This window comes from Gossypium arboreum, chromosome 12 (genome assembly GCF_025698485.1).
Source record: "Gossypium arboreum isolate Shixiya-1 chromosome 12, ASM2569848v2, whole genome shotgun sequence".
Taxonomy (NCBI): domain Eukaryota; kingdom Viridiplantae; phylum Streptophyta; class Magnoliopsida; order Malvales; family Malvaceae; genus Gossypium; species Gossypium arboreum.
Genome location: NC_069081.1, coordinates 108,432,044 through 108,445,226, shown reverse-complemented (window position 1 = coordinate 108,445,226; position 13,183 = coordinate 108,432,044). Strand labels below are relative to the sequence as shown.

The window sequence follows — 13,183 nt, the reverse complement described above, 5'->3', positions numbered from 1 at the left end:
AAATACCCCTGATTTACAAAGTTACAGAAATACCCTTGACTTTCTAAAAATTATGGAAATACCATTGGTTTACAAAATTATTGAAATACCCTTGGTTTGTAGATTAAAACACCCTTGTAGAATGAAATAACTAAAATACCCCTATTAGGTAAAAAGACCGTAAAGCCCCTGTAGGGTAAAGTGACCGTAAAGCCCCTGAAGGGTAAAGTGACCGTAATACCCCTATATGGTAAAATGACGAATATGCCCTTATATTCCGTATGACTGATGTGCTTAGGATTTACATATATTGATATTGGATTAGTTAAGTTGAGTGGCAGGTGGTGGTTATCGTAGGCGATTGATTTTGGAAACGTTTCAACTTCAACTCGTAACAGGTGTGTACTAACCCTCGTAATAGCTTAGATTAATATTTGCTAAGAAGCCGAAATGCTAAAATACAGGTATTTCAGGAACTTGTAATGTTGCTTTTGGGTATAGATGCGATAAATACGATAAGATTGGTGTTTGGATCGATGGAACAGGTAAGAACTCAATTTTGTGCACGATGGTAAGTTGGGCTTCAATGGGCTAAAATTGGGCCCAATGGGCTTTCGGACCCATTTGGGTAGAATTGATAGAAAATGGAATTTGGAAAAGTTGCACGTTAACACAGTTAGTATTGTTGTAAAATTTGGGTTAAGTAGGCTAAATCAACATTCGTAGGGCCCATTAGGGGTTTTGGGCCCAAAAGCCCGAATTTGATAAAGTGGGTTAAAGATCATTGTTTAAACACTCGGAAATATTGATAATTGTAATGAACATGGAAAACCCTGATATTTGGTAAAATTACGAAAATACCTTTATAATGTGAAAAATGATTGTTTTGCCCTTGTGGGCAAGTGACTGACTTAGACTGTGTGGTTGACGGATTTGATTGTGAATATATGTTGGTGATATGAATGACTTGACTGTGATTGTTTAATTCAAATATGGGCATGACATTCTGCATACATGACATGTTGCATTGGGTTGGGTTTTTATAATGGATGGAGGAAGTGCAAAAGGGCTTATGCCCCAGTTTATTGAAAAGGGCTTATACCCGGCCATCGAAAAGGGCTTATGCCCCGCTTTATTGAAAAGGGCTTTGCCCTGGCCATCAAAAGGGCTTTGCCTCAGTTATTAAAGAGGCTAGGCCTCCAGATATATGATAAAGCAACTATCTTTGCCGGTGGTGTGTTGGTTGGGTAGGTTGAGTTATTCCCACATGGTGTGTTGGTTGGTACGGTGGAGAGTAGCGGATGGTGGGTTGAGTAGTCTCCCAAATGGGCTTGCATACATTCATTGGTATTTCATGTGATATTGAAATGGGCTTGCATACATCCATTGACATTACATGTGATATTGAAATGGGCCTAAGGGCCATACCGTTTACAGTAAAGGCTTCAGCCCAATGATATGATTTATGAAAAAGGCTTTAGCTCAGTGATATGATTTATGAAAAGCCTTCGGCCCAGTAACCGTTAAAAAAAAGGCTTCGGCCCAGTATATGCCAAGACTAAATAGGGCTTTGGCCCAGATTGTACTGACATTGTGTTTTCACTGTTTGTTTGTTATTGGGATTACATGCTAAGTTTTCGTAAACTCACCTCGTTTCTAACTGTGCAGGTAATCCCTAAGCTTAGATGGTTTGGAGCTGCGAGAGACTCGGAGATGGCCACACTCATCATTTTTTTCTTTTAATTGCAATAAGTATCCGATTTATTTCTTTATAAGTTTTATCTTATTAATATTATTGTTTGGTTTTGGGTTGTAATAAGGCCATTTTAATTATTTTTCTGGGATTATTTTATTTTTAATAACTTTAATCTATTTGTTAATAAATGGGCTAGACTTAGGACGTGTTTTCAAAATGATAATTGTTTTCAAAATAACACCACGCCACGATTATCCGATTTATCAAAGATTTCTACTTAAATAAATTACAACTCGATTTAACCAAGTGTGGCAATGGTTGTGGGCATGTCTAGGATTGGATCCATTAGAAGAGCTTGGTATTTAAGCAGCCTTCATGGCTCACCTCCTCTGTTACGGATTCCTATCTGGTGCCTAGCTCCCATTCACTTTGTTAGCTTAACAAAAGTCAGTTTTTAAAGCACTAAAATGAAACATGGGTTTTTAACTTCAATGTGGCACATCAGATTCGGCCATAACGTCTGGGCCGGGTTTGGGGTGTTACATAAAATATATGGGGTAATTAAAAAATAAAATAGTAATGATAAGAGGACCAACATCCAACGAGCAAAAACACCTAGGGACTAAAGCTGGTAATATACCAGATCCCAAAACGTTGCGTTTAGGGGCGGGTTAGATTGCAAACAGATGTAAGTTATAGGGCCAAATTAAAAAACAAACAAGACAAGAACATGGGCTGATTTAAATATGGCGCGAAAGGGGAGGGGCCTGCTACCTAAATAACCCAATTTAGGCGCACAAAGGTGGAGTCGGGTCTCCAATCGAGTGGACACGCGGACCCCTCCCTTTATGACACGGCACCATTTCAAAATTAGGTCATTTAATACCATTTTTTTTCCTGCTTCTTCCCTAAAACACAGCCCCACTTGTAGCCGAAAAACACAGCCTGGTAACTAAGTTTCTTAGGTTTCTTTTTAGCAGCCAAATCACCATTATTTTGGTGACCATCTGCATGCAAAAAGCACCCGCTTTCCCCGTTGAAGACACTTGAACAAGTTTTAAAAGGGTTTAGTAAGTATCTTTCTCCTCTCCTTCTTTGTTTGAATGAAATACTCGAATCTCATGTTATTTTTTTTAAAATAAAAAAAATGGAAACAGATTTGTAAAGTAAGTACTGCTACTTGATCTCTCACCATTATATCCGCATAGCAGAAATATTTATGGCTTTCATTGGTTTTTAGTTGTATGTAATAACAATGAGTAAACTAAAAAGAAAACAAAATAAAAAATCGGAAAAAGAAAAGTATGAAATCACCTCTGCTCTTTGCATTCAATATGTGTATCCCTCCTTTTACAACTGATTCGCAGCTTCGCTTTTATAGCCGAAGAGAAAAAAGAAAAAAGGAAAATAAATTCCAAATACAATTTTTGTTCCCTTCTATATGCTGTTCTGCCATTTTTTGTTTGTATTTGCCGTTGTGTTTGTCCTTCTTGCAGGTACGGGATGCGTTGGCATCCTACGGAGATCTTTGGCGCATTTGAGGGTTGTTGACGTGGTTCTTTGAGGCGTTGTCTGGCTACTTTGGAGGTTCTTGGCTGCTACTGGGTGATGGAAAGTGCTAGGGTTTCTCGGTTTAGACATTGGACTTATTGGGCCTATTTTTGAGTCATGGTTAATGGGCCATTGTATTTGGTTTAGGTTTTAAATTTGGGTCATGTAATTTGGACTGCGGAATATTGTAATGATTTGAACTGTAAATGGACATTAGATGGGCTGTTAATTATTTTTGTTTTTTTCTTGGTTTATTCTTGCGGTCTGGGCCCGGGCATAATTTAGGCCTTACACCAGACATGGTCTTACATTAGCTTTCGTCTCAATGCCGATAACATGTCCTAGATATGGTCTTATACTAGCTCTCATAATGTGGCCGATGCCATGTCCCAGACATGGTCTTACACTAGCACACATAATGTGGTCTATGCCATGTCCCAGACATGGTTATACACTAGCGCACATATCAATACCGATGCCATATCCCAGACATGGTCTTACACTAGTTCTCACAACATTGCCGATGCCATTTTATGGTCTTACACTGGCCCTCATATCGTGGCCGATGCCATGTCCCAGACATGGTCTTACACTTGCATACAGTGTAACACCGTATACCCGTAACCCACGCCGGGGCGGAGTACAAGGCATTACCTAACTTGATCTCATGCATACAACCAATCTCAAATTACTAAGACTCGGTCCAAATTTAAGACTTTTTCAATTTCTACTTTAATCTTCTTATTATGGGCCTACGAGTCCCAAATCGATCGTTGATAACTATTCAGAACTATTACGGGTCCTCAAACTAACCTTAAGAAATTGCCTTCAAAATAGGGCACACGCCTGTATAGAAGGGTAATGCGCCAGTATGACTATTTCGACATGGTTGTGCTGATGGCCCGTATGGCTCAAACGGCCTAAGCACTCTAGGACACGCCTGTGTCCCACACCCGTGTAGAATTAATTTCTAATTCACACTTACAGGGGCTTTAAAATGGTTAGACACACGCCTGTGTCAATGGCCCGCATCCCTCGCACGGCCACGACACGCCCGTGTCCTAGTCCGTGTGCAAAAATATGAACATTCTGTTTCTGACGTCAACACGCTCAAAATGTCACACAGCCAATGCACACGCCCGTGTGCTGGGCCGTGTCCTTCACATAGCTGAGATACACGGTTGTGTCTCTGCCCGTGTATTTAATACCATACATATTGACTTGAAATTTTTATATGCAGGGGACACACGGCCTGACTACACGCCCATAGGGTAGATCGTGTGTCACTCACGGCCTAGACACACGCCTGTGTGTCTACCCTTGTGAACAATATAAGGCTATTTACCAAGCCATATTGCCACTTTACATACCTAGTTCCATACACATGTCAACCAATACCAACACAAGCACAATTCATATAACCAATTCAGCCATAATAGACATTCATTTAACCATAGTAATGCATCTTTTATAAATTCAAAATGAATGTTAACTATCATTTAAAACTTAATACAAATTGAAGGGTTTCCAACCCAAGCCAACACATTTGGCCAATTCTCAAAGACACAAAATAATAAAGTCTAAGTCCTATACATGCCATATTCAAAAATATAAATCCAACTATACTAAATACTTCGGTTGATAGTGCGATTGATATCTCTGACTTCTGTGATCCTTGAGCTAGTTAGGCGGTACTGTAAGGAAATGGAAAGAAAAGGGAGTAAGCATAAAAGCTTAGTAAGTTGCATATAAGTAAATATACAACAACAATATATCAATAATCAACATGCTCATAATACCAAGGTAGCCATAGACATAACTTACTCTTTACCATCCATACAAGTCACATATTATGCAATGAGCTTATATCTCATACATACCAATTAGGTACTTGTCCCACTCACAACATGGTTATACTTTCCTCATTAGCTTAGGAACATAATTTTCACCGTTGAACCATTCAGAATACTACCGGATATACATTAAACCTCAAACATGGGTAAGGTGCTGATGCCATGTCCCAGACACGGTCTTACACTGGCTCACATCTCAAGTCGATACCACGTCCCAGATATGGTCTTACACTGACAATCATCTCGTAGTCGATGCATGCCCCAAACATGTCTTACATTGTCTTACGTCTCGAGGCCGATGCATGTCCCAGACATGTCTTGCACTAGCACTCGTTTCAATAAATAAATACAATTCAAATTTGCAATTTCAAATAATAATTGAGCGTGATGATCTGATCTTTTGACTTTCCCGTTAATCTACAATAGCAATAAACATTACAAGTAAGCTGACTATAGCTTAGTAAGTTCGTCGGCTTTAACTATAAATCTTACCAAATATTAGTTTTCCAAAATTCAAATCATATAGACATTTCAAGTAAGTTACTTTCATCCTGTAAGTCATAATTTCATTTAAAAAAAATTACTTAATTGAGCTCAATAATAATAATGATAACATTACTTACATTTCTTTTTCTACACGTTACATTTACGACTTACCAACTTGTCCATTCAAGGAACAGCTTACGGATTTGAGTACATCGTGATCTGAAGCCCGAAGTCTAGTTGAAGCACATAAGTGCTAAACGGAAGTCTAGAAGGCTAATCAAGCACACAAGTGCTAAACAAGCTTCAAGGCTAATCAAGCTCATCGAGTTGAATGAAACCCCAAAAGGTTAATCAAACTTATATGAGTTAACTAAGCTCGTAAAAGCTAAACGGAAAGCAAACACGAGAATTCGCAACAAATGCTGAATCTCAGTTTACTTGGGTAATTTACCGTCAATTCATCTTTTTCACTGAACGATCATACTCATTTCCTGCGTTCCATTCCTCCGAAATACTCAATTCAATTTCGTAACTTTTGTACATAATTTACTTATTTTCAAAAATTAGCATACATAAATATTAATCACCATTCATAAAATAATATTGAAATTTAATAATTTAACCGTACGAACTTACCCGGAACAATTAGCAGTAGTTGTAGAGATTTATGGAACAATTCTAGAATTTTCTCTTTTCCTCGTTTATCCTCAATTTCTTGATTTATAATATAAAATTTTTCCATTTATTCATTAGCATTTATTCAAATTCTACTCTAATTTATAGCTTATGCACTTTAATTTTCAAAATTGCACTTTTATCCTAATTTTACAAATTTTACAATTTAGTCCCTGCTCAATTAACCCTCCAATTGAACTAATTTTTCTCAATTAACATTTTATTCTATTACTTTAAACTACTTCATAACCTTTTTAAATCAGAATTTCAGCATTAGACCTTAATTCCAAACTTTTTCAGAATTAGGTCCTAAAATCAATTTCCACTAAAATTGCTTAATAAAATCATCATATAATAATATTAAAACTTCAAATCCATGTTAAATCATCATAAAATTACAGAACTTATTCATGGAAACTTTCAATTTCACTCATAGAATCAAAAACAAATGAATTTAATAATAGGACCTAGTTGTAAAAGTCTTAAAAACACAAAAATTATAAAGAAAAAATAATAATTAAACTCACAGGATGCAAAAATATGAAAACCAAGCTTATTCCAGGCCTCCTATGGCATTTTTAGCTGATGAGAAATAAGAAAAAAAATGAAGAAAAACCTAGATAATTCCAATTTAGTCCTAACTTTATTTAGTTAATCTTGGCAATATTCCAATTTTGCCCTTATTTCATTAATTTCCAGACTTTTTCTCAGCTATTTCCGTCCAAAATATCTCACTTGGGAAAATTTTCTCTTTAGGTCCTTCCTCATTAGACACTTAAGCTATTTAATCACTTTCACAAGTTTTACACCTTTACAATTTAGTCCTTTTTATTTAATTAACCACCCAAACGATAAAATTTTCTAACAAAAATTTACCATCATATTACTAACACTCCATAAATATTTATAAAAATATTTTTGGCTCGGTTTTACGAGATCGAGGTCTCAATATCTCATTTTCAACTAAATTTATTTAATAATTTCTCTTTAAATTTTAATTTCACCTATTTAAAATATTTCTAACATCTCTCTCACTTTTAAATATTATTTTATTTTAATTTCCTAATCCCAGTAGTCGGATTTAGTGATCTCGAATCACTGTTCTGACACCACTGAAATTTTAGGCTGTTACATCATGCTATAACAATTCAAGCACATATAATAGCATTGTAGTTGTATTATTTACATACAACTTACTTCGGATTAAAAAATACGCACAACTAATCAGTTTAGTGATTTGCTTGGCTTTCTCACGGTCTAGGTTTGGATTTGGAAATTCTTGATCTATATTAGCAAAATACACTCATTTAGTCACTAAATACAATTAGGCAATCAAAATTTCATATATTTGGTAAAATGACCATTTTGCCCTTAAACTTTTTTACCCCTATACTCAAAAATCAATTTTTATCGAATTTCTTAGTATCTCAAGCCTAATTGAACCATTGTTACTCCTATTGCAGCTTCAAATTCTCACTATTTCACACATATATCAACTATTTTACAACTTATGCAAAATAGTCCTTTTAGGTGTTTTCATGCTAACACCTTTCATAAAAGTTGTCTATTACACTACTAAGACTCATATTCTTCCATAAAAACTCAGCAACCATTACAAATCCATTCATGGAAAAACCTTAAACTCTTAATCATTTTACAAAATAGACCACCCATTTGAAAGCTCATGCTTCAAGGGTCTCAAAAATGCAAAAATATTCAAGAAAAGCCATTAACATCACTTAATTGAGAGAGGAATAAATGGCTGGAATTTTTTTGAAGCTTTCAAGCCCTCCTATGGCTGATTTTCGGTCAAAGAAAAGAAAAATAGACGAAGAAGGTGAATGCTAGGCTTTAAGGTATTATTAAAATGCATATTATGACATCAACCAACCTAACCCTTTGACCAAATACCCTTCCTTCTCTCATGGCCGGTCAAACTTTTTTAAAAGGGCCTAATCCAATTTTTTATTCTCTAGCTATTTGACACCTCTAGCTATCAATTTAGGACTTTTTCATTTTATGCGATTAGTCCTTTTTCGCAATTGGGTTTATAAACGTTAAAATTAGCTTACCAAATTTTTCGTGCACTGATATGAACATGCTATGACTCTATTTTAATAATAAAATAATCTCTCTAACTTCGAATTTCTAGTCCCAAGATCACTATTCTAACTAGGCCCTAAATCGGGCTGTTTCACACATATCACCCAAATGGCATGGCATGGATATCCAATCTGTTCCTAGGTTCAACCAAGAATTTACCGCATTAATTTCATCATACATTATTCATAATCATATTAACCATATTATGAAAAATAAATCATTCAACACATAGGAACGATAAAGTTACCATACTTACGTACAACTTACCTCGGTATACAAAAAATGGATGACTAATTGGCTTTAGTCTACTAGCTTGGCCTTTCCCCAGTTTAGGTCTGAATTCGTATTTCTTGATCTAAAATAATATAAAAATCACTAATTTAATCATCATATCAATTAGTGCATTTCATAAATCATATTTTGGCAAAATAACCATTTTACCCCTAGACTTTTATAAAATTACTATTTTACCCCTAAGCTTATAAATTGATTTTTATCGAATTTTCTCACTACCCAAGCCTAGCCGAGTTCTTTTTATACTAGAAGTAACCAAAAATTCCTATTATTTCACACATTTACCTCATAGTTTATAACTTATGCAAAATGGTCCTTAGTTAGGGTTTTCATGAAAACTACTTCACAAAATTTGTTTGTTTAACAACCATGATTCATTTTCTTCCATAAAAATTTAGGAAAAAACATGAAAACTCTCATGCAAAAACCTATACTTTCAACCATTTTGCAAAATAGTCCCCTCATTACAAAAATTATGCTACAAGGGTCCTAAAAGTACAAAAATTATCAAGAAAGGCCATCAAAATCACTTACTTGTATAGGTAAAGAGTGGCTGAAATTTTAAAGCTCCAAAACCCCTATTTTTTCTAGTATTTTCGGTGGAGAGGAGAAAGATGAAAGGTGATATCTTTTTCTTTTATTATAAATCTAGTTAATTTAGTCACCCAATTTCACCTAACTTTGACCTTATGATAAGTTATTAACAAATTTGTAGCCTATTTACTCAATAAAGACCTATAATTTAATGTTCCATAGCTATTTGAAATCTTTAGCTAGTAGAGCAAAACTTTCACGCTTTATGCGATTTAGTCCTTTTTCTCAATTAAGCATGCAATCGCTAAAATTATTTCACCAAAATTTTCATGCACTGACATAGTCATGCTACAACACATAAAATAATATTGAAAATAACTTATCTGACCTCAGGTTAGTGGTTCTGAAACCACTGTTCTGACTAGGCCCAAAACCGGGCTGTTACATACCATATATGGCACACTTAACTCAGGCTGAGTCAACACTAAAGCCTCTGTTAACATTTTCTTAGGTTGATTAAAACTTTTCTAACACTCCTCAGACAATACAAATTCAATATTCTTTTGCAGTAATCAAGTCATCGATGATGCAATCATTGAAAAGTCTTTTACAAATTGGCGGTAATAACCGGCTAGTCCTAAAAATTCACATTTGCTGACACTTTGTTCGCAGTTTTCCAATTAATCACCATTGACACTTTGTTCGGATCTACTTGTATCCTATCGGCCGACACAGTATGACCCAAGAATCCAACCTCATGAAGCCAAAATTCACATTTGCTGAATTTTGCATATAACTATTTTTCCTTCAAAATCTGTAACACAACTCTCAAGTGTTGAGTATGCTTGGATTCTGTCTTTGAATAGATCAGTATATCATCAATGAACACAACTACAAATCTATCCAAATAAGGCTGAAAATTTTGATTCATTAAGTCCATAAAAGCAGCAGGAGCACAAACCGAATGGCATGACTAAAAATTCATAATGGCCATACCGAGTTCTGAGGGTTGTTTTCGGCACATCACACTCTTTTACTTTTAACTGATAATACCTGGATCTAAGATCTATCTTTGAGAATACTGCAGCACCCTTCAACTGATCGAATAAATCATCAATACGAGGCAAAGGATATTTATTTTTAATCGTTACTTTATTCAACTGTCTGTAATCTATGCACAGTCTCAGTGAACCATCCTTCTTTTTCACAAATAAAACAAGTGCACCCATTGGCGACATACTCGGTCTTATAAACTCTTTGTCAAACAAATCTTGTAACTGTGTCTTCAACTCTTTTAATTCCGCTAGAGCCATTCTATACGATGTCACTGATATGGGAGTTGTTCCTGGAAACACATGTATCACAAATTCAACTTCTCTATCGGATGGTAAACCTGGTAATTCTTCAGGAAACACATCAATAAATTCATTCATAATAGGAAATTGCTCTAAATTTGATTCAGAACTCCGAGTATCAAGAATATGGGCTAAATATGCCTCATTTCCTTTACATAACAATTTTTGAGCAGAAAAAGATGAAATCATTTTAACAGTATCACCCAAATTCTCAGACTCAACCAAAATTTTATCTCTTGTCTAAAATTTCAAACGTATTCATTTTTCTCAACAATTCACCACCGCATCATGTTTCATTAACTAGTCCATACCCAAAATGATATTAAATTACCGAAAGTGTAGCAATATCAAATCAGCAGGGAAATCATAGCCTTTCACTTTTAGTGGGCAGTTACGACATATTAAATTAATTGCCACACTTTGGCGGATTAGTGACTTGAACATCATAATCAATAGGCTCAACAATAAATTCTTTTCAGACACTAACATAGTGCAAATATATAAATGTCTAGACCCAGGGTCTATTAATGCATACACAAGAACATCATAAAGATAGAAAGTGCCAGCAATTACGTCCGGAGCTGTCGCTTCCTCTCTTGCTCGAATGGCATAGGTACGAGCAGGTGCCCTAACCTCTAATCGACTAACAGTATCTTTCGTACCCGACCGAGTAGCCCCTGTAGCACTACTCTGACCCGAACGTCTACCTTTTTGATGAGGAGTTTTCTGTTTCTCTTTCTGCTCCACTTCTTCTATTTGTAGTTGGGGACAATCTCGAATAAAATGATCAGTGACCTCACATTTATAACAAGCCCCTAATTTACCCCTATATTCACCAAGTTAACTTCTTCCATAGTGTTGCCATTTAGGCCTTGGGGTATTTTTCACACTACCCACACTAATAGCAGGTCTATCAGATACTCTAAAATCAGATTGTCTTGGTCTACTCTTACCCGATCTTTTCGGCGTCGAAGTGGCTTAACTAAATTCCTCTCTAGATTTCCTCACTGGTAAAACTGAAAATGACTTAGATGCACTTCTTTTGAAAAATTCTTTACTCTTTCTATCTCGTTGCATCTTTCTATTATAGACCTTTTCAAGTTTCTGAGCACGATCTGATAGAACAACGAATTCCCGTATCTCAGTGCCCCCTATCATCATTTTGATCTCATCATTTAGCCCTTCTTCAAATCTGATACACATTTCTTCCTCAGTAGTACAATATCTCAAGCATATTTGTTGAGAGAAACAAATTCCCGTTCATATTCAAATACTGACTTATTTCCCTATCGTAGATCAATGAATTCTCTTTTCTTCTTATCCAAATACCTTCTACCAACATATTTCTTTTTGAAATCATTCTGGAAAAATTTCCAAGTAATTCTCTCGGTCGGTACCACAGCTTCTATTGTTTCCCACCAATTATAAGCTTATTCTTTCAATAATGACACAGCACATCTCAAATAATCATCTGGTGGACATGCCATTTGTTTAAAAACCCTCATTATACTTTATAACCAATACTCATCTTTAACGGGGTCATCATATGTTCTTCCCCAAAAGTCTTCAGCCCCATGTTTTCTCAGCTTTTCTAACGGAGAATATTTACTGGATTCAGTTATCGAAGGATGCGGAGGTGCAACCTGAGGCTCTACTGATGTTATAGTAAGGGGAGGGGGTTGCTGAGCCTGATTTCTTTCTCGTACATTCTCATTATACCACTGATTCATAAATCCGTAAATCATGTTTTTGAGTTCCTGTTCTCGCATCAATGAAATTGGAACCCTACTACTGGTTTATTGTTCAAAGGTCTGTACCCTAGTGTTAACTTCTTACTGTTCAGTACGTTTTGGTCTATCTGACATCTTTACAAGTCGAATATAATCTATAATAAAAACAAAGATTAGATCGGATCGTACACATCATACTATCACAGATTTATATGGAATGTATTTCTATGCACTTTACACATTACAAACATTCTGAGAATCGGCTAAACCGAAGCTCTAATACTACTAAATGTTACTCCCTTTACTCGCATTCGATGCCGAAACAGGGTAGAGGCATTACCGGACTAAAATACAAGCATTCATACAAAACCAAAATAATAATTTCCATTCAAATTTAAAACTTTTCCAAAAACATATATTTTGTCCCTATTATAAGCCTTCGAGGCTCGAAACATGCATTGGAAATGGTTTGAGACTAAATTGAGAATTTTGAAAACTTTTTAGAAAACTTAAAAAAATTTCATGTAAAAGGGGCCACATGCCCGTCTGACATGGGACACGCCCGTGTGGTGTAGTCGTGTAGCCCACATGGTCGTGTCTCTGGGGCGTGTACCTCTCTGACTTGCATCCATGGCGAAACTTAAGTTACACAGCCTGAGTTAGGGGTGTTCAGTCGGTTAACCGACCGGTTAATTGACCCGAAATAACATTAACCGAATTAACCGGCCCTTCAAAATTTTTAACCGTTAACCGAACTGAATTTTTTTTTAAAAAAATTAACCAAATCAAAATTTTTCAGTTAATTCGGTCGGTTAACCGAATTAACTGAAAATTATATTTTTTATTTTTGGTTAAAATAAGTATAAAATTAACCGAATTACCCGAATTAATCGAATTAACCGAATTACCCGAATTACCCAAATTAAC

At 35.6% G+C, this 13,183-nt stretch overlaps 1 long non-coding RNA gene across 1 annotated transcript; it reads left to right on the top strand.

Moving 5' to 3' along the window:
* Positions 1 to 320: 320 nt before the first annotated feature.
* On the top strand, positions 321 to 1,702 carry LOC128285329 (uncharacterized). Its single transcript, XR_008275832.1, has 3 exons — positions 321 to 377; positions 453 to 524; positions 1,648 to 1,702. It is a non-coding gene; the product is annotated as an uncharacterized LOC128285329 (long non-coding RNA).
* Positions 1,703 to 13,183: the final 11,481 nt, after the last annotated feature.